The sequence below is a fragment of the Haemaphysalis longicornis genome, unplaced genomic scaffold (assembly GCF_048455015.1).
Source record: "Haemaphysalis longicornis isolate Haplotype H1 unplaced genomic scaffold, Haemaphysalis longicornis Haplotype H1 scaffold_3, whole genome shotgun sequence".
Classification (NCBI taxonomy): domain Eukaryota; kingdom Metazoa; phylum Arthropoda; class Arachnida; order Ixodida; family Ixodidae; genus Haemaphysalis; species Haemaphysalis longicornis.
The window spans coordinates 203,126,389-203,151,838 of record NW_027526335.1 but is presented as its reverse complement, the minus strand read 5'-3'; the positions used below and the strand labels follow the sequence as shown (position 1 = coordinate 203,151,838).

The 25,450-nt window shown below is 46.6% G+C and overlaps 1 long non-coding RNA gene across 1 annotated transcript; it reads left to right on the top strand.

Moving 5' to 3' along the window:
- The first annotated feature begins 4,192 nt into the window (after window positions 1-4,192).
- On the top strand, window positions 4,193-23,912 carry LOC144173663 (uncharacterized). The gene is made up of 3 exons (XR_013323350.1): window positions 4,193-4,219; window positions 23,137-23,222; window positions 23,876-23,912. It is a non-coding gene; the product is annotated as an uncharacterized LOC144173663 (long non-coding RNA).
- Window positions 23,913-25,450: the final 1,538 nt, after the last annotated feature.

The window sequence follows — 25,450 nt, the reverse complement described above, 5'->3', positions numbered from 1 at the left end:
TAGGTAAGTTGGCGAACACGTTGTTGAATACGGTAGGGTCCGAAATACCATAGCAGAAGCTTCTTAGTGAGTCAACGTCGTCGGAAGGGAGCCCAAACCCGCACACAATCTCCTTGGTGGAACTCGCCATCTCGGGGTCGGAGGTTTTCGCGTCTTGGAGGTTTCCCCAGGTACTGCGTAGTTGTGCAAACTCGAGCGATCTGCGGGGCCTCCTCCGCACGCTGATGGTATCCTTGGACGTCGGCATTGAGGTCACCGTCCACTGCGTGGGGAAGCATGGCGTCAAGCGTTGTAGTCGGCCGCCTTCGGTAGGCTAGCTTGAATTGTGTCATCTGCGTTGTTTTCTGGGTGGCCGTGTCTTACGGAAAAGTAACATACGAAAGGACTTCGTCCCAAGTCTTAAGTAAAACGGTGACCTACGTAGACGGAATATCCGGGATCGTCTTGTTCAGATGTTCCATTAATCGGTTCGTTTGAGGGTGTTACGCCGTCGTTCTTCACAGATCTGTGTTGCTGTAGCGTAAGTTAACTTGCATAATCTCCTGAGGGATGGCTGTTCTGTGGTCTGGGATTTGAACTTGCGGGCTCCATGTCATAGCACAACTTAGCTTATCAATAACTTCGCCACTTCTTGTACTGTCCACCTCAGAAAAGCAGCGGTCTCTGCGTAGTGCGTCATGTCTGTCGCTGCGACAACCCGCTTGTTCTCCGATTGGGGCGCAGGCAAGGGGCACAATCGGGCGGGTCTCGTCAGTGGCGTTTCTCGTCGCTGGCAGTCACGGCAAACCCGGTAAAGATTTTCATGTGCCTTTTCCAGAAACAATTATCCGGAAAGGGCAATCGTCCTTGTGTGTTTAGCAGGTTAAAAGTTTGAAAAAATTCAGGCTTTTGCCTCTTGTGGTCTTTCTATATTAATCAAGGTTTAGGACTAACTATAAGCTGTTTCAGAGCTTTGGATTTCTGCTTCTTCGGGTCAAATGGAGCTGTTTTAAAATTCTTGCAGAGAGTTCCGATAGCGTTCTTCGAAAGCCCTCGCCGGGACGGATCACAAAACCACCTTCTACGTCCACTTGCACGACGCAAAGGTCGTGATCCCAAAAAGCGATTGTCACCTTCTTAAAGGAGCCATGAAGAAAAATACAAGTTGGGTTAATGAGAAAGAATACATAGCCCCCATAACAATGATACCAATATCATCGCAATCTTTGAAAAAGTAACGGATGTATGAAAAATAACGTGTGAAGTTTTCGCGACCCCCTAGCTAATTTTGCGCAACTTTTCTATGACGTCACGGAACCTTGTTTGTGTGATTGGCCGCCGCCTGACTGTCGCGACGACACATGACTGGACGTCTGTAATGGGGCATCTAGTTCTATTTCACCGCATCACTTGAATGCTAACGTGCAGTTAACGCACTGAAACTTATGTTTTATTGTTGGCCCGTACGACGTCATTCTTGCTCATAACACGTTACTGCGGCAAAAAATTTGAACGTTTTTATATACTTCCTGCTTTTTTTTTCGTTAAAAAAGCATCTTTTGTGGCTTTAATGGAGCTGAGTGAGATACTGAATTCTAGTTCTTTCAAAGTAAACAAAGTTGTATTTTCTCATCATGGCTCCTTTATGGAAGGGTTCACCGGAGGATTCATATTCACAGTGTCTGGTAGAGTGTCAACAGTATCTTTTGTTGCCCTCGAGCGCTGTACTCCGTCGCGCTCGCCCCCGCGGTACGATATCGAGATGCTCGTCTAGTATCGGCGTGACGCAGTCTGGATGACTCTAGGTTCTTAATATGGCGATGCTTCTTGGTTGACCGTCACCGCACTTCGTTTTGGGTACGCCAATTCCTCAGCACTGCCAGAGGAACTCGCAGACTTGATTGGCAAGGTTATTTAGGTCATAAAAGGCTGGTGGCAACTCCTGGTGTTCTATACCTCTCAGTGATGAAACCCATAGCCAGTCCTTGTAACTCCGCAATTGCCTCCGCATCTCCGACTTCAAAATCTTGTAGATGCTTCGGACGTGGCTCAAAAGATATCCTCAGCTCCAAAAAAACGTAACATTCAGAGCGATGGTTCCTTGCCTCTGCTAGTACGAAAGGATCCTGGATCGACAGGATAAAGGTGTAGCGTTAAGAAGCCAGAGTACAGGGATCCGCCACGCAGTATTGCCTTCTTTTCTGACTTTGAGCGTGTGTACAGTTATTCTCCAGACTATAAGACAAAAGGAAAGCTCTGACGAATAAGAAAACCCGAAAGAGGAAAAAAAGAGCACATCATACCGTATTTACACAAACTCTCGCACAACGTAAAGAAGGGGCCTCAAAGGTACGGTGCATCAGCCAAGCTATCAAAATATGCCCTTTGATGAAAAAGAATCAGATGGAAAAACCGGAACCACGTGCAAAGAACCACGCCTTTTGCTAAACAGATTGCATTAGGAAAATTGTGCAAAATATTCCTGTGAGCTGTAAAGGAAGGGCACATAGGGCAAACTTGGAGGTGTTCGACGAGAAGGCGAGGCCACACAACTGTAACGCACCAGAGAATGCCAATCGCCAGCGTTCTGGGCAAAGGTGCAACTGAAAGTGCAAGTGTAAGTGCACTTACTTGCTAGATCGCACAAAGGATTGAGGAAGGGAAGCGGTAAGCGTGAGCACAAAACTCTTCAAGCTAATTTTATAGGGCAGGAGGGGAACCACTGCGTTAGTACCATGTCCATATCACCTTCAGATAACGAAGCAGCCTTTCTAGAAATGTGACGTACTTTGATATCACAATGTCTTTTAGTTTTATGCATTTAAACTGCGTCATTTTTTAATAAAACCTCGTTGGAAGTTTGTAAATGCGTTGTTCGGCGTGTTTCTTTGTCGCTGTGTTATGGCGCCGTTTTAATTAGTAACTATAATGCACTAAGTCGCCATATCAAGCTTTTGTTTCCTCGTTTTTCTGTTAATGGAGACGTTTCCAACATTAGCATTTTAGTGAAGCCGTAGAAAACAATATAAACGCATTGGGTAAGTTTCAAGCATCTCGGACCTTCTGTTTCGGCTGTCTCAGTGAGCCACCGAAGATGCACTGGTCGTATAGGTACAGGTAACTAACGATCGAGGTAAGCCTCAAAATCATCTCGTATGCAAATATTTACAAGTTATGGACATTGTAATAAATTTTCGCGTCGTTCTTTACATAGATGCATTTTTGTTATAGCAATACAGAGAATATTGAAACACCTTCCAGGAACATTGAAGCTGTGAGGTGTTCTCGAACGGCGGCAACAGTCGGTCAATAATAATTAAGAAATTTGTGAGGTGAGGTTACGCTGAAGAAGCATGCAGTAGGTAAACATCTGTTTTTAAACCACTTTTCTACATTCCTCACATCCGTATAAAATGTTCTATACAAATCCCAAGCCCCTCCGTCTAAGCACGACTATGCTTGAAACGTCAAGCTTTCTTGCGTGCAAAAAGCAAATTGCGAAGTGCGAAAGTCAACGCCTCTGCAAACTCAAGGCTTTAAAGATCAAAGTTTAGACTACCTGCTAGTAAATGTGCAAGCATAGCCGACAGCAATCAAATTGCTCACGAAAAAGCTGAGCGCCTCCCTCCCATCATCGTCGTCTAAATCCCAAACTGTAAAAGTCTAAACCCAAAGTGAATTTAACTCTTGTTTTCGGCTTTGTCTAGCCAAAGTCGAAAGCCAACGGCCACACAACAAACCCTACAAAAACTATCCGACACAAATGCGATGATGGCGCAATAAGATAGACATCGTCATCATAAATCGAAGCGCAAATGTTTAACCCCGACCACTAGAAGCCCTTGGTTTGTATTTCATCATCATCATTTGCCCTCCTATTCTATAAAGGCGTGTCTCCTGTCGTGGCGTCTTATTAGAACAGCGACATCAGAGTGATCAAAGAAGCTTGTCTTTTAAAATTACTTCTCACTACAAATCATGTTGTTACAATACGTGGCGACGATAAATAGCACACTCCAAACAACGACTGCTTCGGCTTGTGGAAAGTTCTTGCCAGTGTTACTGCCTATCGTTTGCGCAGCCTTTAGATGTGGGATTTTGCTATGATGTTTTTCTTTTTTTGCGCATTTCAGATAACATGACGTGGGACTTTCGAATTTGGCCTACCGAACACTACCTTATGTCGCTTCACCTGTCCAACGAATACGTAAACGAGCGCCATTTTCCGCCGCAGAATCTGGTACGTCATTCTAAAGGTGGTTCATGGCACGTAGTAACAAGTAGGTCTCGCAGCAGCCGACAAGCTTTGTTCGGCACGCTTCACTGCAAAATAAGAACAAGACGATTAGCACAGCAAACGATTGTAAAGGTGATGCTCAATATTTCGTAGAGCTGCTGGAACGAGCAGCTAGAGCGAAAAAAACCGACAGTACAGCAAGAAAATCAGGGACATACAAAAATATAACAAGCTAAGGCCAACTCGTACACCGACTTTGTTACAAATGCAGGTGTAGTTTTATACTATACTTGCAGTTAGTAAAAAGGTGCCCGAATTGTTTAGGAGTTCAATTTAGCTCTTTCGCCTGCAGCCGTACTGTGGGCGTGAGATTCTGGGGCCTCCGATGCAAACTCTGATGTAATAATTGTGATAGCATAGCATCGAAAGTGGATTCTCTAGGAAGCAAGTAAGGCCCTAGAGGCACGCAAAAGTGCGGATATGGTCAATGTACCCAAGGAAGACTACGGCTTCTTCAGGGAGCGATTCCTTAATGAACCGTACTGGTGTTACGCTGCAAACTCAAAAGATTGCATACCGGCGACAAAGCAGACAGCTACGGGACGTACTACACCGGCGAGTTTTGGTAAATAAAATACAGCGGAGTCTACTCCGCGATTGTTTATCTTCAGGCGACATTGCTTCTGGAATCGTCGAATTACATCGAGAACAGTGTATACCAAAGAAGATGGTTCTTGGAAAGTGCCATTAGGGTGAGACAATCCCCTAATCAAACAAATAATCCGTGCGGCATAAGAACAGAGAACATAAAGCACGAACTTTCCATAGAACATAAATAGCTGGGAGTGGGGCCGAATGGCAAAAAACCACGACTACACAAACACAATGCAGAGTTCGCGGCATTATCTCCTCTCTAACAGTATATCGACCCCATACTCAAATAAAAAGACAGTACAAACAAAACAATTTTCCAGAAACTCAGAGAATTATCTACTAACGCGTAGCACTCTTACGCCGCACGTCTTGAGTGTCAGCTTTTCGTTTCTCTAAATCCTGTCCGACAAACTATCTCCATTTACGCTACTATAACGATTCGAAATGGAACATTCGCGAAATCTGCCTTATTGTGAAAATGCAGGGCGTTATACGGATTCCCATTTTCCGTTTTTGCTTGTTGTCTGTAATATTTCTTTTTTTAATTTTTATTCAACCAATTATCTCCATCTACCCTGTTTTAACGACTACATTGAGAGCTTTTAGGAAATCTCCACTATTGTGGAAATGCAGGGCCTTGCACGGTTTGACATTATCTGTTATTTTTTGTATATTTCCTATTTTTTGGTGGTGCATAATTTCTTTGTACCAGTTGTGTAATTTATGCTTTAAATTGTCTAATTGTCTAATTTACGCTGTAATAAACTCACCAAACAGGCATTATTGTTGAAAGGCAGGTCGTTATAGGGTTTGCCATTTTTTGTATTTTTGCATTTATTCTTGTTTCAAAATTTTGTCCTGCCGACTATCCCAATTTTTTCCTATTAAAACGACTACAGGTGGAACTTTCGTGAATCTACATCACTCTGTAAATTCAGGGAGTTACACACGGTTTCCAATTTTCCGGAGTTATTTGATAGCTTTCCAAATATTTAGTTTTTCAAAACTTCGTTGGTCCAGTTATCTCTATTTATGCTAATATAGCAACTACATATAGAACTTTCGCGATAGCTGGATTATTGTGTAAATGTCATCGGTTAGCCGTTTTGACGTTTTCATTATTTTTTAATATAGTTCTTTTTGTTTCAAATTACGTTCGACCAATTCTATCCTTTCACGTTCTTACAATGATTACCTTTGGAACTTTCACAGAGTATGCATTATTGTGGAAATTCAGAGCGTTACACAGTTTGCCAGTTTTCGTAAATATTTTATATTTTTCTGAGTTTTCACTTTTTCAAAGTGTCTTTTGACCAATTATCTACATTTACGCTATTCTGACAATTACACGTGCAAAATTTTGCAATTTCGGCAATATTATCGAAATAGCATGGCTTATACGTTTTCACATTTTCCGTAATTATTTTATAGTTTCATTTTTTATTATTTCAAGATTTTGTTCTACCAATTATCCTATCTTACGTAATTATAAGGATTACATTTGGATCTTTCACGAAATCTGCATCAGTGTGGAAAAAACAGGGCGTTGCCTGCGTCGCAGTTTTCGTAATTATTTTTATATTTTTATTACTTTTTTGTTTTGCAGAATTTTGTTCAACCAATTTACGCAATTACAATGATTACAGGTGGAACTTCCACAATATTTGCATTCTAGTGGAAATGTTGGGCTCATAACTTTCGCCCTTTGTGTATTTTTTGTATTTTTTTGTTGTTTCCTGGGCCAATTACCATATTTACGCAATCATACCGATTACAGCTGGAACTTCCGCGATATCTGCATTTTTGTGGAAATGCGGGGCTTTACACGGCGCTTGCTTTGGGGGTACTATGCAAAGAATTGTACGCGTTTAAAGTTCTTCGTCTTGCATAGTAAGGCTTGCGGAGAACCACGTGCTTAACTTCAAACCACGTGCTTTGTCGTTATGTGCCGGAATGACTGCCAGAGACAACCTCGTACACAACTTAGTCAACGCGTCGCTGATATCTATAAGGTCCAAGGAGCTTTTCACTGCGTCCACGTGGTCAAATCGGGGTCCAAACCCACACAAGGTGACCTGGATGATACTCGGCATCTCGGCGTCGTAGGTTGTAGCGTCCGCCATCCACCTGCTGCTGGTCCCTTCTACAAAACTCGAGCAAGCTGAGCGGCCACCGCCCCGGACTGCAGGTACGCTTCGACGTCGGCGTTGAGATCGTCGTCATCTACGTGCGGCGGTATGGCTTGGAGCTTGGTAGTCTGCCATCTTCTACAGAAAAAATCGAACGTAGTCATCTGCGTAGTTGCCTGGATGGGTGTTGTACACACATGTGGCGTAAGGAAGGACTACATCCCACGTCTTGCGTTCAACGTCGACGTACATCGACAGCATATCTGCCATCGTCTTCTTCTGTCATTCCGTTGGTTTGGGCTGATACGCTGTCGTTCTTCGGTGATCCCTGTTGCTGTAGTGTAAGACTCCTTGCATGACCTATGCCCTGAAAGCTGTCCCGGGGTCCGTGATCCGTGCTTCAGAGGGTCGGTATCGCAGCATAACTTTGTGGATAAAAGCTTGGCGACTTGTGCAGTCCGCCTAGGAAGAGCCGTGGTCTCTGCATTGCGCGTCATGCAGTCTCCCGCTACGATAATCCCCTTGTTGTCGGAGCGGAATATAGGGAACAGGCCCAGAAGGTCCATTCCAATCTTTTGGACGAGCCTCACTGGGACGGCGATTTCTGCAGGCATCCGTCAGATCTCGTCGACGGTGTATTTCGTCGCTGGCAGTCACGACAGCTCCGGGCATTGTCGGAACATCGACTGTAAGGCGGAGCTAGTAGTACTTGGCCTTTATTCTTCCAATAGTGCATGCTGTGCCGAGATGTCCGGAAGACGGGTCGTAGTTGTACGGTTCCGAAATTACACCCCGAATTTCTCCGGGGATGACCAGACGACAATGGGCTCGCGTTCCGTGGTTGAAAGTTTTTTTTAACAAGGACGGACTTATTGAGTTGTGTTTGAAGACCCTTGACATATGAACGTTGCCTCATTGCGGGTTTAAGTAGCCCAAGAACGACTATAGTCTTTAAAAGATATTGCGCAATAGTCTTTATACTCACAGCCAAATGTCTACGCCCGGTTTTCATGTAATACTTGCCAACTTTGTTGAACACAAAGAAGACATTACGCAAACATTAGACAAAAATTAGTACGCAAGGGTCATTTACAGTGTTCTTTTATAAACAATTATGGATGCTCGGTTTTTCGATAGCAAATTATATTCTATACCTCCTGCAGAAAACCGCCTGATGATGATGATGACGATTAGTGGGTTTCCCTTTGAATCGGGGCGTCGGTTGTCAGCAACCGACTTGCCTGTTTTATTACGTTTACTTGCCCTACTCCCAGCTAACCTATAGATTTGCTTCCTCCTTCCCATCTCCCCCTCTTTTATGTTTTAAACTCATCGCCCCCAACCCCCCTTATTTTCTCCCTTCGCTGTTCTAAATTCTCGTCCGCATGATTACTCCGCCTGCTTACCCATCCCTTCCCTACTTTTCCTCCACCACCACTCCAGTCGCCTCTTCGTCACCTCTATGGCCTTAAAGTTGAGGTTCCCCCTCGCCCCAAATCCCAAAGCCTCCGCCAGCGTCGTTTCCCCCTCACCCCGCGGTGGCCGTATCTCGGTGCAGCTCCTGACAATATGGTCTATAGTTTCCCGATCACTGCCGCAGCATGCACACGTTTCATCCTGCTGCCTGTAGCTACCCGTGTATACCCGGGTTCTTAGGCACCCTGCCCGTGCCTCGAAGAGCAACGCACTGCATCTCGTATTGCCATAGAATCCCTCCTTCTTAATTTCCCGTTTCTGTGCCCTATAAGTCTCCAGGGTTTTTTTCGCTTCCATTCTCTGTGCCCACTTCGTCGTCTCTGCTGCCTTTACCTGCTTTTTAACTGTTGTGTAAACCCCGCTTTCCCCTACCGACTTTCCGTACCGCTTGGGCAGCTGTCTGGTCCTCCGTCTCTCTCCACCGCGTGTCCACGCTCCTCAAATACAGGTACTTAAACACCCTCGCGGCCCATTTTTCGTCCTCCATGTCACGAAGTCGCTCCTCAAACTTTATCTTGCTCTGCGCTTCCCTCGCCTCGAAAGACGACGAGCCCATATCCCCTTGTACCGCTTCATTTGTAGTTTTACTATGGGCCCCTAGGGCCAATCTGCCTACCGCCCTCTGATTTACTTCCAGGCCCGCTTGGGTCTCTGGCTTCATGCACAGAACCGAATTAGCGAAAGTTAATCCTGGTACCATGACCCCTTTCCAGACTCCCCTTACCACCTCGTATTTGCTGTATCCCCAGAGGGCTCTATGCTTCATTATAGCCGCGATCCGTCTTCCTTTCGTCTTAAGGTGAGCTTCATGCGGCTGCGTGTAATCTTCGCTGTTGTTCAGCCATACTCCTAAATATTTATACTCTTTTACCAATGGTATTTCTACTTGCTGCACTGATACTGTTTTGTGCTCCTCGCCGTCATTAAAGACCATGATCCCCGATTTTTCTCTGCTAAAGGATAGCCCTAGGTGCGTCGCTTCTGCACCGCATATATCCATCGAGCCCTGCATACTTATCCGGTTGTCCGCCATCAACAATATGTCGTCTGCATACATTAGTTCCGGAACCCGTTGTTCCACTACCTGCCCGTTTTTCATGTAGGATAAGTCGAACCCCATCGTGCTGACTTCTAGCTTCCTTTCTAACCCCGTCATGTAGATCATGAACAGCAGCGGAGAGAGAGGACATCCTTGTTTCAAACCCTTGTAGGTGTATACAGGCCTATTGTATGTTACCCCCTCCCAAACTATTTGCACTTGGTTCTCCCGGTATAGCTCCCTGAGTAAGCTAATGAATTCTGCCCCTACTCCCTCGTCCTCCAGGATACTCCAAAGCCGCTCCCTGTCTACATTATCATACGCCGCTTTAATGTCCAGAAAGGCTAACCACAAAGGTCGGTTTTGCATCTTCGCCACCTCTATGCATTGGCTTACCACGAATAAGTTGTCGTCGATTCTTCTGTCCTTTCGAAACCCATTTTGAAGCTCCCCTAATATCCTATTTTATTCCACCCACTGCTCTAGTTCGAACTTCACTGCCTGCATTGCTAACCTGTACTGCACTGACGTGACGGTTACTGGCCTATACGAGCTTGGGTTTGTCCTGACTCCTTTGTCCTTGTACACTAAGTTCATCCTGCTCATTTGCCACGAGTCCGGTATTGCCTTTTCTTCTATCCTTGTTCTGATGGCTTGCAGTAGTTTTCCCTTGCTCTTTGGTCCTAACTGGTTAATCAACTCCATCGGTATCCCATCCGTGCCTGCCGCGGTATTCTTGGGGACCTTTTCCTCTGCTCTTTTCCATTTCAGCTTGTCCCCATCTATCTCCAGACATTTCGGCCTACCCGCCGCGACATCTCTATGTCGGTGCGGGGCCTCTTCATCCACCTTACCGAACTTCTCCGTGATGATTTTGTGCAGGTATGCTAATGCTTCCTCTCCCTTGAGCATCTGCCCCTGCTCGTTTTCTATAGTACCGCCTTCTGTGGGACTCGTACGTTTCCCTAATGCCTGCACATGGTTCCAAAACCTTTTCGGCGCGTCTCTACCCTTCCTCGTATTTGCGCTACCCATCGCTCGCTGTCCCCTTTTATTTTCGCCTGCACTAATTGCTGCACTTCCTGTTTCATTTGCTTATACTGCTCCCATTTAAGGTCCACCTCCTCCTGGTGTCTCCCCATCCTCTTGGCCTGCCTGTGCTCTCTAGGCGCCTGTTTACGCCTCTCTATCGCCGCCTTTATTTCTTTGTTCCACCAGCTTTTGGGTGTTTTTTTTCCTCTCCATCGATTGGCCCCCTCTGCCTTGACTATTTTTTCCTGCATAGTCTTGATGAGCCTGACATATTCCCACTCTTCTCCAGGATTTCTTTCTATGTCAGCCTCTATGCTTTTGGGTATATCCGCAATTTGTTTGCTGTTTAGCTTTGTGCGCTGCCCCGGTCGACCCGTTTTTTCGCCCCCCAGTTTCCCAAAACCCAGGTTTATGCGCTTGTGGTCACTGCCCAGACTGTGGCCCCCTTCCTCATCTATGGTCATTCCATCCAACCATTCATAAAGTTCCTCTGAAATAAGGCAGTAGTCAATGCTCGACTGTCTCCTACCACACTCCCACGTTATTTGTCCCTCGCATTTTTGTTCCCTATTTACTATGATCAGCTTCTGGTACTCACACATATCTAGCATTAGATTTCCGTTGAAGTCGGTGTACCCGTCTAGATCTTCAATGTGGGCGTTCATGTCCCCTACCAATAGTACCTCCCCGGAACGTTTCAAATCTTCGATGTCCTTTTTTAGACACGCCACCAGTTTTTCGTTTTGTTCTTTGCTATCCTTACCCGTCCACAGGTAAGACACCCCTAAAGCCATCTCCCTACCCTCCACTATCCCTTTCATCCACACATGTGCTTTACAGTCTTCTTTCACTATCTTCCAATTAGTCCCCTGCCGTACCAGCATACCTACTCCTCCGCCTTTTCTCCATCCAGCCGTCCTGTTACAACCTTCCCATACATACTCTCTGATTACCGGAGGTTCCTCCAAGTCCCGTAGGTGCGTCTCGGTCACAGCGTATACCTGGATATCTTCCTGTTCTAGCTGCTTAGTAATCTCCATCCACTTCTCTCTTTTCCTGCCACCCTGCATGTTTATGTACGCGATATTCAGTTTTCCCCCTCTCTTCTTTACACGCCGTCGTCGTCCCTTTCGTTTGCCCGCACCGATCTGCACCGAACCCGCTATCTCCTTTTGTTCCTTGCATTTGTCTACGCCATCTTCGCAAAGGCCTGTGGGCCCCCTAAAAAAGCCACAGTTTGCGCCGCGTGTCGTCTTCCGATGGCTGCTCCCACCTCTGGAAATGCACTCCGTCACGCTGGAACGCCCTTTTCCGGCCACCTGCAGTGGTCAGCGCCACCTCCTGGCGGTATATAAAAAAATTACGCGGCAACAGCAACGAAAGGTTCCACTACCTAGGTTCCACGTTCTGCTTGGAACGCAGGTAGGTTCTATAAACCTTGAAGTCGGCCTCCTAGATTCACGTGCGTCTCCGCCGTACTTCAGCGCTGCATCGAAGAAGCCAGCCTTATGCCGTGCCACGCGGTAAATTCAAATCGCCTTGAGCAAACTTTTAGTGTGGGTACCTTGGATGAGCGTTACGGTGCACGATTAGCATGCAAGATGAGCGGGAAAGCAAGGGGGGGCATTTTCTTGGCAAACGTCCACAAAGACTATCGTCTTTTGACGATATTTGCAATGAAAGGAGGAGATACGCAGCCAATTTTTCGCTTCCGTTTTAAACCTCCCTGGAGTGTGGCAAAATTGCATATTCGGGAGCAATTCCGCTGTTTCGATTCTCACGTGTAAACCAGAGAAACGTAGTTCGCAATATCGCGCTGGTTTCAGGTGGGGGGATGGAGGGGGCAGCCATCTAATAAAAAATCCCCCCACCTCCCCGAAGGGGATCGTGCGGCAATTTGAATGCATTGGGAGCACCGAATTCTTCTTTGCGGTATCGTTGCCGCGAGGGATTCGACTTCACCGACTTCCATCGCTATCAAGGCGCCAGTCGGCAAGCAGTCACGGAGAGAGGCGCGCGCTCCCTGCATTTATATGCGCAGCGAGCGGAGAGCGGTACGAGGAGAGGAGAGAGAGACCCGCGCCAGCCCGCGCGCCAGCTCTCTCTCCGCCCCGAGCTCCGCGATGCGAGCACCCTCACACGCCGAGCGCGCTCCTTCTCTCCCCTTGCCCTCCGCTGCTCCGCACCTGCTCCGGTTGCTAGGCGCGCGCCACAGCTGTTGCTAGGCGCACGCCGCTCAACGACGCAAGACAACCTGCGGCTAAGAAATGCCTTCGCATTTAAAATTCCGCGCGACAGAGTGAGCTGCCGTGACGGTCTTCCTCAGCGTGCCTGGCAAGCGAAGCGGGGCCCCGCTCCGGACACACCGCGTGCGCCGGAGCGCGACACACATGCGGAATGGCGCTCCCGCTTACTATCGGAGCGGAACGAACCGTGAAACACAGTCCCCAAAATTTCTATATTGTCGTGAAAAAAGTCTACCGTGGTGAAACATTATTACGGGCTCATGTCGGCGTTTCAAGCGGCCAAGTTCTAGTTACGCCTGATGATGCAGCTTCCGCCATCAGCCGGTTGCGGAGCTTGGAAAATACGCACCGGTATTGGCAACGGCAGTAACTATTGTGAAAGTGGTGTCGGCGGTGGCGAGGAGGAGCGCCGCAGCGGCAACCGAACGCGCTCCACAGGAATGACAACTGGGGGACGGGGGAGCTAGATTTCGCCTGTTCATCTACTTGGTGAATGATGAATACGAAATATTTAGGTTCTTAAGGAAGCTCGAGCCGAGAGTGCGATCTTGACTCGCTAGGATGACCGACGTCCGATACTTGAAGGAGGTGAACGATGATGTTGGCTTTTCTTTCTGGCTTATTTACACTATTCGTATTACTCCAAGTATTTACATTAGGAGAGAATGACGGTTACTTAGTCAATGCGCCCGCGGCGCCCTGGTGGGCCATGATCTATACTGAAATAGATCTCTCTCGACCAACCCCTGTCAAAACCCGGCACCCTGGATTTGAACCCAAAACCTACGCCTTTAATGGGGGCGCTTAAGAAGGCGAAACTCCTTTTCAACATTATCCTTACAGACCACGGATTCGCCACAAGAAGCAACCAATCCGAAACATGTCCGCACTCGTGGTCACATGAAAGAGCACTCTCTCTCACGGAACTCAGAGTACGTTTCCCACGCGCGTTATTGCAACCAAAAATCACTGACAAAACATCTACCACCTTAAGTCACTGACCACGCGGAGTGGTCATATCATTACATTCAGCGGGCGGTGCCTGCACAAAGCGCACATCGGAACGTTTAGGGAGGCCTTCGCGCTGTCAACTTCCTAAAGTGTCCTCGCCTGCCCCCCTCGTCTTTGTCCCCACGCGTGCCCGCACGGTGACGGAGCCGTAAGCTGCTCCCTTCACCAGAATAAGGGACGCCGCTCCCCGCTGCATGACTGGCGCTATGGACTCCTTCAAACCGAGGCAAGCATTCCCGAGGCGAATAGCCCATAAACAAACAGCACCTACGCCGGCTTCGAAAATCCTCGAAGGCCATACCGCGTGCTTTTCGGCGAAAAGAAACCGCACCATTCCGCTGCTCCTCTACTGTCAACTTGACGAACGACCGAACCACCTGCCAACGTCGGCAAGCCATAATACCCGCGAGCGCGTTCCATGAGAGAGAACAACGCGTCGAAACCGTTTTTACGGCTGCACACCCACCCGACGTACCCTGGGACCGCCCGGTCGAGCTGGCCGCATAGCAACACAACAGAAGTAGTCAGGCTGAGCACCCCCATCTTTTTCCACACAAAAGAAAGGAACACAAACAATACTGTCGGTGGCCCCCAGCCTTGCATCCCTACGGCTGCATGAAGGGAACGGAGCATTGCAGCTACAGGCGCAGGCAACGCCGATACGTGAGATACCATTTTCTTTCATCAATTATATGAGGAGCCGGAACTTAAAGCGGGTGGCGAGGGGTGGTTAGGTTAGACGTATACTGCTTCGATTAACATTCAACATAACGGTTTTTTACGCGCTATCTTGTTATGCGTTGATCGCTCACTTTCTTGTTCACGCGTTTCGTCCAAATTAAGTTGTTCGATGACATTAGTTTTTTTCTACTTCTACGTGCTCTCTTAAGGTAACACAATAAAAGGCTGCTGTAATAACACACGATTCCGGTTGTATTAAAAACGTTCCAAAGCTTGTTTTGGAAGATTGCCGTTTAGGCCAATGTTAAAATGTTTGGCAGTGGACGCACCATTTTGTGAATACGAAGAGCTGTAAAACAAACTAATCCTGCATTGGTGTTGAAGATGCGTATTAGTCCTCTGCTGCGTCTTCATATTTCCACTTGCGATAAAAAAGCTGCCGCGTCCAGCGTAATAATCGAAGGCAGAGTTACAATCGATGAGGACCGCCATGTATAATTCTTCCGCATTATCAGCTGTCGCCTTTTCGGTATGTTCCAACTTATGGCTGCAGAAACACACCTGTTGAAAATGCCATATCGGGCACACGGTGGCCGCAAAAATTACATATGCGTGGCCATTTACTTAGGCACGCTCACGCGCAAATCGCAAAATATAGCTTAGCGCGGACAGTGAAGTTGATAAACGCTTCTATCGAGTGCTGAAAGCTTTGTTCAGGCATACAAATGAGGATCTTTTTTATGTAATGCGCCATATTCACCTATAGGAAATTTGAGAAAAAAAGCGAATGCTTGTTACAGAACTAAATTTACCGCGCAAAAAGCTAATGTTCATACGTTTTACATCTCATTAAGGGAAAGTGTATGGCCACAAGTAAATATAAACAGTAAAATAAATTTTAGATATGTCACGACGATATGTTTGGATTCGAGACGTAGTAAATTAAAACTGGTTTTAATGCGGCATTCCAAAGAAAACTACCTTAAGGTTGACTTTTAAGAATGTAGGATATATTTTTGGCCTAAAACGTATTACATGTATGCAACTGGGCTTCATGAAAACTGACACAATTCATAAAGATAGCAGGGGAGTCTTCTTTTCAGCCGAAGCCGCTCACTTTGAATTCTTTCGCGTTATCCTTTTCATGGGAACGCCTGAAGACATGACGAAGTAGGCAAGCTCCCAATTTCCTTCCGATGAATTTCCAAAACGTTTCACAAAAGGCTCCTAATTTCTTTTCATACCTTCTTATCTCCCTAACGAAGTGTCTGGTACCCACAGGGAGTGGGGAACTGATCAGGCGTGAAAGCGGCTGTTTGTTTAGGTACTAGAATGGTAAATATAGCAAAAAAAGAAACCTAATTACGATTATCTTCCCGCGAGGGAACCCTGATGTGATGCGACGCATCAGGGGGAGCGTTTGGACTGACGCTGGTATTGGATAGCGTCAGTCCACTCGCTGAAGAGGCTGTCGCTTCCATCACGCCTTCATCGGAAGATCTTGCACGGAGGTATCGTCAAGCAAAGTTAAGTCAAGTGCGAGAGCGAGCGCTGGACTGATCCGGCGCCATCCGCTCCCCCGCTTATATTCCCGCTTTTGAAAAGAGAGAAGCCGGGGGGGAGAGTCGCGCGCATGCGCACAGATGCGCGCACCCAGAGCAGCGAAGCGCACATACGCAGCTGTTATGATAACGATGCGGAGTGAGGGTGCGCACACATAAGCGCACCCAGAGCAGCGAAGCGCGCACGCGCAACTGTTGTTATGATAATGAGACAGAGTGAGAGTGTTGCGCACAGCTGTCGGAGAGAAGAACGGAGGAGAGTTGCGCATGTGCAGTGAGCGTGCGGACAACGCCGCGACAACGGAGGGACATACCCGAGAGCAAGAGATGCGTCGCATCTAAAAACTTTGCTCACATTTTCTGACCTCTTTGTCGTCTAGTCTAGGGACAGATTCTTCGCCTGTCTCTCAATTGGCGTCTGAAAGCACAATAAGCGAGCTCGAAAAATTATAAATAACTTCTTAAAACACCCATGGAAAAGTCCTAACGGTAACACCAAAGAAAACTACCATCAGGCCAATTGGTTTTGCTCATTTTTGATTCAAAATACTATCGGGGTACACATTTGCAGTCTACCTATTTTCTTGCCAACTCTTTTCTAAGGAAAAGGAGCCCAGTTTTTCTTGTCAGCGCAGTTTTAGATGACTTAGTTTTGGTTTTTAGATTTGCCTCATCCAAGAAGCACGACACAAATAGTTAGCAAGCTGGCACTTACGGATGCGTATGTGAGCGCTTTTGTATTTGTTTTATCCAGTACAAAATTGGCCTGTTAGCATATGCGACATGATAATTTTTACATGTCCTCAATTTTTTATTTTTACTCATTCATTCGTGCACTTATTTTGTATGATTTGCTACGGAAAGTTTTAGTTGTTTGTGACCTAAGGGCTTGACTGTGATAACCACGTGTGCCGCCGTTTGGAGCTCTACATGGGACCTAATTACAGTGTGAAGTGACAAACTCCCATTTGGTGCATCCTCGGTTGTGTGTCTGTATCGGACTACAGTGAAATTGTACCGTTAGAAAAATCTACCGTTAGAAAAAGAAATGTATCGCTCAGTATTTTGTGTACGGGTGTCCTCGACAGTGCCCTTCGCAAAGTACGTGGTGTGGCACTCGCTGAGGGCGCAGAATGAACATACGATCCGAGCCACAGGCCTAATAGATAACGTTTGTTTTTCTGTTTTCGTCACCTTGTCTGACCAAGCTGTCGTAATTAGTGGTACACATGGGACCTATTCAGGGAACCCTAACTGTTTGGGCAAATTACTCAATCACGCTTGGTAGTCTGGCGCCGGAGACTCGAAATACTTACCTACATTGTTAAGTGCTGCCGCGAACGTTCTTTATTCATTTACCGACGACAAACATGATGTCCGAATGCATTAACAATATTCAATTAAGAGTTTTCTTCTAGCGTAGGCCATTTTGCTAAGGACGCACTTGGGGTGGCCGATGGGAATCTACCGCTAAACCAAAACTGGAAAAGGCCAGTAGGGACGAATGTGGCGCTGGAACCATCGGGCTTAGGCGGGCATAACTACTCGCCGTAAACGTTCTATAGATCGTTTACAAGGACCAGATGATCACTGAAGTGCGCAGTTAAATACCGTGGAAGTTTTGAGGGAAGCATTTTGGCCATAGATGGATGTACCAGCTCCAATCAGGGCGTCACGCTTGAAGCGAATCGGTATGCCATTCTTGCGAACCGCAAGAAAGTCAGTGTATGCTGCCTTTCGCAATGCATCGCTTTCTACGGTGGCAGCGCAGCACGGAGACCACGCTGCGCTAGAACGCCATTATCCAACACAAGAATTACTTTCGAAAGCCAACGGCAAGGATGTCGCGTTGAGAACGTCACTGACGGCTACCTTGCCTTGGCACGCAAGGTAGAACTGAAGGCTTTTTACCTTGCCTTGGCACGCTTCTTCTAAACACTGCCTCCTTTGGTGTTTACGCGTTGCGTGCATGTCGTCGCGGCAGAACGAGTCAGCCTGAGCCGATCGGAGCGCTGGATCCCTGATTCCGTTTCAGTTTTCTCAACTGCATATGAGCTTTTCCAAGGCGTAGACAATATATGAGCTTTGCCAAGGCGTAGACAATATAATCTCGTGTCAAAATGCCTGTCATCGCACCGCATGCGTCACCAGAGTCCCGCAGTTCGGCGCTGTCACAAATCCATCTTTCCTATTTGTGACGAGGGCAGAAACCTCGCTTCTGTAAGCATTGCAGGTTTTCTTTGCACTGCAGGCCTATGTTATGCGCGTTTGGCAGGCAGAGCTAAGCGAGAGCTAAACCAAAAGCTGCACCTTCTACGTTGTTTCCAACTTGGTTAGTCCGTGTCCGAACGAATTCGTACAAGCTCATGTGATAAAAGGGCGCGCACCAGCGGCTCAAAGTAATTTCATTTACATCAGGGGTCGGCAACCTTCCCAGGTGAAGGGCCAAACTGCATGAAGCGTACACGTCAAGGGCCATATGGCTAATCAGATTGGAAGGCTTTTTAAACAGTGCTAAGAAAAAAAGCGAAGAAGTTATCTGGTGAAGTGGGAAGATGGGGGGCAATGCCCACTGGATGGGATCTTGCTTGTTCCTGTGGAACCATACTTGAGGTTAAATTGCTGTCAGCCTTCATATAGGATTGTCTGCTACCCCATCTGTATCCCTCCAGACGTGCAAGGAGCGTGCATCCCCAATGTTCGTTCAACTCCGCATAACGCCGGGGCCGCCGTCATTCCAATATCAGCTTGCAATGCCTCGCACATCTATATTGGCCGCCAGTCTCCAATAAGCAAAAATCATTTTTTTTTTCTTTATCTATGCTAAACAGGTTAGTACCGTCGTTGTGCCCGGTGCTTGTGAAGTCTGAGTGTTAACTGAGCAGCCGTTCGTTCAGGAACGAAAATTAAGGGTGTTTAATTATTGTCGTAATGCCCTGTAAATTGTAGCTGGCGTACACGTAAAATTATAAAAATGCCGCCAAACCGCTCTGAAACGCGAGAACAGGAGCTTAGTAGACGGGCGCCCTCACAACACAGCTGCCGCAACAGCACATAAAAAGCTTTGTGGGCCATTCTACGGGACAATGTAGTCTCTACAGTTAGGCATAGACTATCCAGTCCTCCAATACGTGCTGAAAATATTTGCGCCATCGGTGCTCGCTGATGTGCCCCGGTCCTGTGGAAGGCCACGATGGGAAACGGATTTTTGAAGTCCAGCAATGTCGAGTGACGTCACACCATCTCACATGGCTACGCGCAGTCCACCACTCTGTAAACTGTGTATAGGGCAACAAGTCGCAGGAAACATCATCGTATAGGGCGATATGTATAAAGCCATTTGTCGAAATTTTAATTTCTCGCTTCGACGAATGCGCTGAGAAACTATGAACTGGGCAAATTTGTAGGGTTTTTTTTACTGCTGAATGAAAAAAACATACTAAGTCAAGGACGCAGAACGGGCATAGTGAGGACCCAGTTCTATTGAGAAAGTAAGCAATGTATAATCAACGGAAAATAGTTCGTGCTTTCCCAGAATTGACGCATCATGCATTTTAATATCCGTGAAAAGTAAAATTTATTATGCGTTTTAATTTACGTGAAATTAAGTACCCCACCACAAACTTTTTCCTGTCATCGAAAATCAAGAAGACCTATTTTGCTGTTATCGAGTATATTTCCACGTAGCGAAGGACGAAGCATGGTTCTTAAAGGAGGAAAATCTATTTGAGTTACCTTGTGTCCCGGAAAAACAATTTTCAAAAAACTCAAAAGAGTGACGTCCACAGGCAGTCGCCGCCAAATTAATCGCCACCGTGCTGTCTCTGCTAACATTTCTATATAGCGGTCTCATAAGAGAACACACGAACGAATACTCATGCCTTTCCATCTTCGCTGACCTTCAAATATGATCGGAGGTTTAAACAGCTAAACTCGGTCGGGTCTGGATCATAGTTGTGGTTATCTGTGAGTTTCAGAACGCGTAGATTAGCGACGGCAGTCGCAATCTTCGCTTTGCAGGTCCACCTTCTTCAAAATATGCAGCAGACACTTTGTGCAGCCATATGGTTCTTAGTGGTATTTAGCCATCCTGGTCAATTCCCTGTGGACTGGGAAAAAAAACGCTTAGACCCGTTTTTTCAGAGTATTTCTTCTAGTGAACCTTTTCCGGTTAGTGTTGAAAGTTGGTTCTGAAAGCTGGAGCTCTAATATTCGCGTGTGAGTTAAAAGATTGGCTTGCTGAATACTCAGACTCCATCGCAGTGGTGGATTACTTTTTCTTAGAAGGCGTGTGAACTTTTATTTTTTGCGCAAACACGCTCAGTGCCATTTTTAGATTTGTGCGTCGTGCTTTTAACCCGAAAATGTTTATAAAAAATAGCCCGATAATGAACTGCCCAACTTTACCAAGATTTCTGCGACGATTTGCTCTAATAAAAAATGCCTTATTTCGAATGGTTGTGCGACGAAATATCTGTACGACGGAATGACCATCGAGGCGTTAGAGCGATCTGCGGGCCTAGTGATGTACCTTCGCCTGTCGTGACAAGCACCGCCGGACATTGCGAGTCTATTTAAAGGCTAAACAACCGTAACTCCCAGGGATTTTTATATATTTTGAAGCGGCCATAGTGACGAAACTACAAGAAAAGGCCCATTGGGACAAACAAAACCCAACCGGCTACTCTAGAGGCGCGTCACGCATCTTTACAAGGTTGTGATGACAGTTTTTGTAAAAATGCCGGGAGGGCTTCGTTTGCCGTGCGTACACATTCAGAGCCTTCTTGATGCGAAACGTTAGTTCAACACCCATTTTCCACTTTCCATTGGCATCTGCAGAAACGTTTCTGACACGATCTCCTAAGTGCTCATGTACCGCGACTCTCTTTTTATAGAAAGCCGAGTCGGGCGCTTGTTAAATTGCGGTCCCCGACCACAGGGTTTCGAGAAGCCATTTCTCTAGTTCGCAATCTCGTCGCCCGCAAAAAAAATTTTTGGAACCCATCCAAGCTTAAGAGACCAGTCCGACCGCGACGCATTGATTCTTCGGCAGTAATCCACAAGAGATAGCTGCAGTCTACCCCATTGCGTTTCCCCTTCCCCCAATCGGTGATGGATGTTTTTGTAAAGTACTTCAAAGTTCATTTACCCGGTGTATCCCGGATAAATATTCTCTTTTGAAGCTGCTCTTTGATTATGAACTATTTGGTGCAACGTCTGCTTGTCCTAGGGTCACAATGACAGCATAGCTGAGCCCATTGCTGAGGGGAGAACGTCATGTACTACTTTTCAGAATCTCTCCCAAGTTCACCGATTGCGGTCACTTTTTAAGATAGCCCAAATTTTGTCGTTCAAAATGTAAATTACTTAGCTCGATAAAAACACTGTAATCAAGTCAAAGTTCACAATCGGTAGGCTTCAGAATGTTAATTTGAACTGCCCAAATCCCCTCCCCGCCAGCCTTTCTGCAAAGGGTGACTCCAACAGCTCCGAAATATTTTTCTACAACGTACGCACGGGACCATGCTTTTCTGAGACATGCATAGCATACCCACAGCTCCAAAAAATTCACGAAGGTCACACTATATTGTAAGTCGTGAAGGTAGCGAAGCTGTAAGCAATTTTCACGACCATCACGAATAGTTAACTCAAATATTGCCGCAGATTTGCTCCTTCTTCGCGGCGCAACGACCTTTCCTCCATCATCGTTGCTATGAGTACGAGCTTCCATTTTTTAAGTGATAATCATTGAACATCACCTTGGTGGGGCGTATGCTTTGAGATGTGTTTCCCGTTCCGAACTAGTGTGACCAGGATTGCGGCCAACGCTAGATATTTTTGTGGGGGAAATCTCAGCCAATACCCATAAATGGTTATGCTTGGCTTGACAAACGTGTCCAGGAGACGCTGGTCGGTCGTCAAGAGGCACGCACACACGAGCGCTAGGCATTTTCTTGGTTTTCTTAACTGCACGGAGGGCACCGGGAGGGCCGCGCTCACGTGCGCATGGTCAAAATTTCCTAGTATTTGTATCAGCAAATACTAAAAATTATGATTTTCTGAACAGCTTTGCTGTTAATATTGTCACAGGTTGAAATTGAAAGTAGTTGTAGACATCCAACTCGGTTTACGGTGACTGTGCCTCGGTTTGATGAACTGTTTAAAAGAAAGTGATCTGTCGTTCTTGTAACATAAATGACCTGTTTCCAGTTCCTGTTGTCCTTACCTTACAGAACAACTCCCCACCAACACGCACACAGACCGGGACAGATGGTCTCCCATGCTTTCACTGGGGTCCAAGAAGGGACGGTTTATTTTGAATCAATTTTTGGAGCCAGCTGGGCGTTTTAAATACCTCGACATTTTCTTCCTTCACCTCCGCACATCAATCCTGGAAGCTTCGACGTCTTAAATCGTAGATTAGGGGCAACTTTTAGTTTCCTATGCGTTTTGCGAAATTTTAAAATAAAGGGCGATTGGCCCGCCATGGCTCTTACGACAGTGGCTGTAGCGAAACGAAATTATTCTATCAAAAGCCAACGGCTTAGAGGCTGCCCAGGCAAAAGTACACCAAAAGAAATAGAATGTTTTCAACTTGTAAAATAGGCTCAGGTTACAGTTTGCTTTGCTCACTCCCTCCATTGCGAAGTTTCCCGACAAAGAGTTGCGAAAATGAGCCTCATCCTTTAAAGGTTTGGCCAACATGCCTGGTCTAGAACTTACGCATTATCAAAAACTTCCATTGCTAAGTCCTTCCAACTAAGCTTCCTGCATACACTGGCGTTCACAGGTCACCATTTCTACGATAATATGCCACAATAACACAGGTCACTATTTGTATAATAGCAACCCGTGAATGGAGGAAACTAGATGTCAACAGTGACTTTAACTGAAAAAAAAACTTCTTATGTGCACATAAAGACGATAACATTGCAGTGAAAAACACAGTCCCTCTAAAACAGCCCTTTAATTGTAGCCAATAAGAATTAATAGATCTTACCTTCTGATGAGGATTGCCAAGAACCATATGGTCTTTATTTGAAACGCGCAGTCAGAATTACGTGCTCAAAATTTCATTCGTCTTTTTCAGGAACAACTGTACTTCCTTAGTCTGCCAGTTCTAGGTCCTGGTTCCCGCTGGACTATGAGGTGCATAATAACAGCACTGAACGATGAGTAAGTATTCTCTGGCAAACGTATCAGTACTTTGAATAATCTGGGGTAGCCACGAAGATGCATATGGGCAAAAATATCCGAATTGAGAGTATTGCCACCGCGAGCTGGGTTTAGAGCCCTAAGGTCACGGGTAGCGTTAAAAGAAAACACTGCTTCTCTGCTTTCACTTGAAGGATGATTCTTTTTATATAAAATTGGGAAGGTCTCCTGTATTAAAAAGAAGACTACTGTGTTTATAGAAGCAATAAGCGTAGTGTTATAGCTGATCATGGGGAAAAACAGTTTATAAAGCTATCGTCCGAATACTTTGGCACCCTATGACTACGGTCCAAGTACTTTCAGTTATGTTACAGGCGCTTCTCCATAATCACCCACTATCATCAGTACAAGCCCCGATGGGCTCGGGGCTTGTACTGATTTTCAGGGGCCAGTCCAACATCCTTGTGAGACGTACACGTCGTACATAGGAGATGTTGTGGCCCTGTGCCGAAAGGTCGACATAGACATGACGGAGGCAGATCGCGTGCGCCACATCTTGAAAGGGATCGGCGATCGCCTTTACGTAACTGGACCTCCAAAATGCATCTACCGTTTCGGATGTGGGGGCAACGTTCCAATGCCTAGACGACCTTCACTCGATCTGTCTCCTGCAGGATACCGTGACCCGAACGTGGACGATGAGGACATCCGAGCCCATTACCTGAACTGCTTCGGGAAGAACTTGAAGGCCGCACCTCTGCGCATGTTTCTGCTACCAGTTACTATACGGCTGCACCTAATCTGCGAGAGATCATTAGAGAGGAGGTCGCGGCGTCTCCTCACGGAAGTATGGCCTCCGATCTTACCGCTCCTCCAGTCACGCCATCCTATTCCGGAGTGTCTGGGATGCCGCCTCTGCCCGTGGCAGGGATTCCCGCTATACGGCAGCCGTCAACCCGGTCTCTGGACCGCAGCTTTACTATCCAGCATGGCGACCGCAGCGCCCTGAGCCCTCTTTCAACCGGCCGGAATTCGCGGCCACGAATCGCGTTTCGGTAGGAGGCGTTTAATTGATGAGTAACGTGGTTACGACACCTACGAACTTGACGTGCCAAACAAACGTTACGGCTACCGCCAAAGGGGTTACGTATCTCCGAAACGGCGGTGCTCTCCTCCGGCCACTTTTGAGTCCCCATCCAATTCTTGTGCGTCGCGACGTCATTCCCCATCACCATTTCGACAATCCGTATTTCCGCTTAGCCCAGTTATACATGACCTCTCGCAAAACTGAGTCATGGAATTTTTCTAGAAAACATTGCATCTATCGGGACATTAAAACTCCTCCAGAACACTTGTCGAACATGTTTCCGTATCGCTTGAAGGTAAAGATATTAAACTTTGGTGGATACTGGGGCAAATATTTCTCTTATTTGAACTGACCTTTTTAAGACACTACGAAAGGTAAAAACAAAGTACAGTGGCCATTTATTTATTGGTGCGAACGACAAGTCCATGTAACCTTCTGCCTTGTACACAACGCGTTTCTATCGATGGGCTGTGTCATCATATTCAGTGTGCAGGGATCTCCAAGTCCCCCTATAACCTTATTCTTGGTTAGGATACCTTTTTCGTCGACTTCCGCTGTTAGTTGTTGCCGCACTTTTGCTATTAGACTCATAGACGCTCATCACTCAGCTTGTCCCCGAAAAAAGTGCGCCTCGTCTGGTGGTAAGTACCGATCATGTCGTGCTGCCCGTCAAGGCACATGCGTTCAGTCTCCGCTGACGAAATCGTTGAAGGTGATGTGCGGGCCATACCCTGGGGTCACCTGCTTTTCCGAGGTCTTGCTGTAGCCGCTTCTCTGGTGCAATTTTTTCCGGGGCGCAACATTATCCCTGTACTCAATACGACTTCAAAAGTTCTTCTTCTCCCGCAAGGCTGCGCGATTGCTTCTGTTTCTGCCGACGATGTGTCGATCCTTCCGTGCAGTACTCTTTCTCCTGCATGTTTGACTTCAGCGACTATTTTGTGCAAGTCGTATCTTGTAGTCCCTATCTATTTGGACCTTACCCATCACAGATATCCTCGGAACTCGAACTTTTAGAGAACCACCGTGCCTCGATCGATACCCATTTATCGTTTCTTCCTCGCACCCCTGCGGCAACGAATAATGTCCCTACGACTGTAATTAACGCTTCGAATAGTATCCTCGCACCCCTGCGGCAACGAATAATGTCGCTACGACTGTA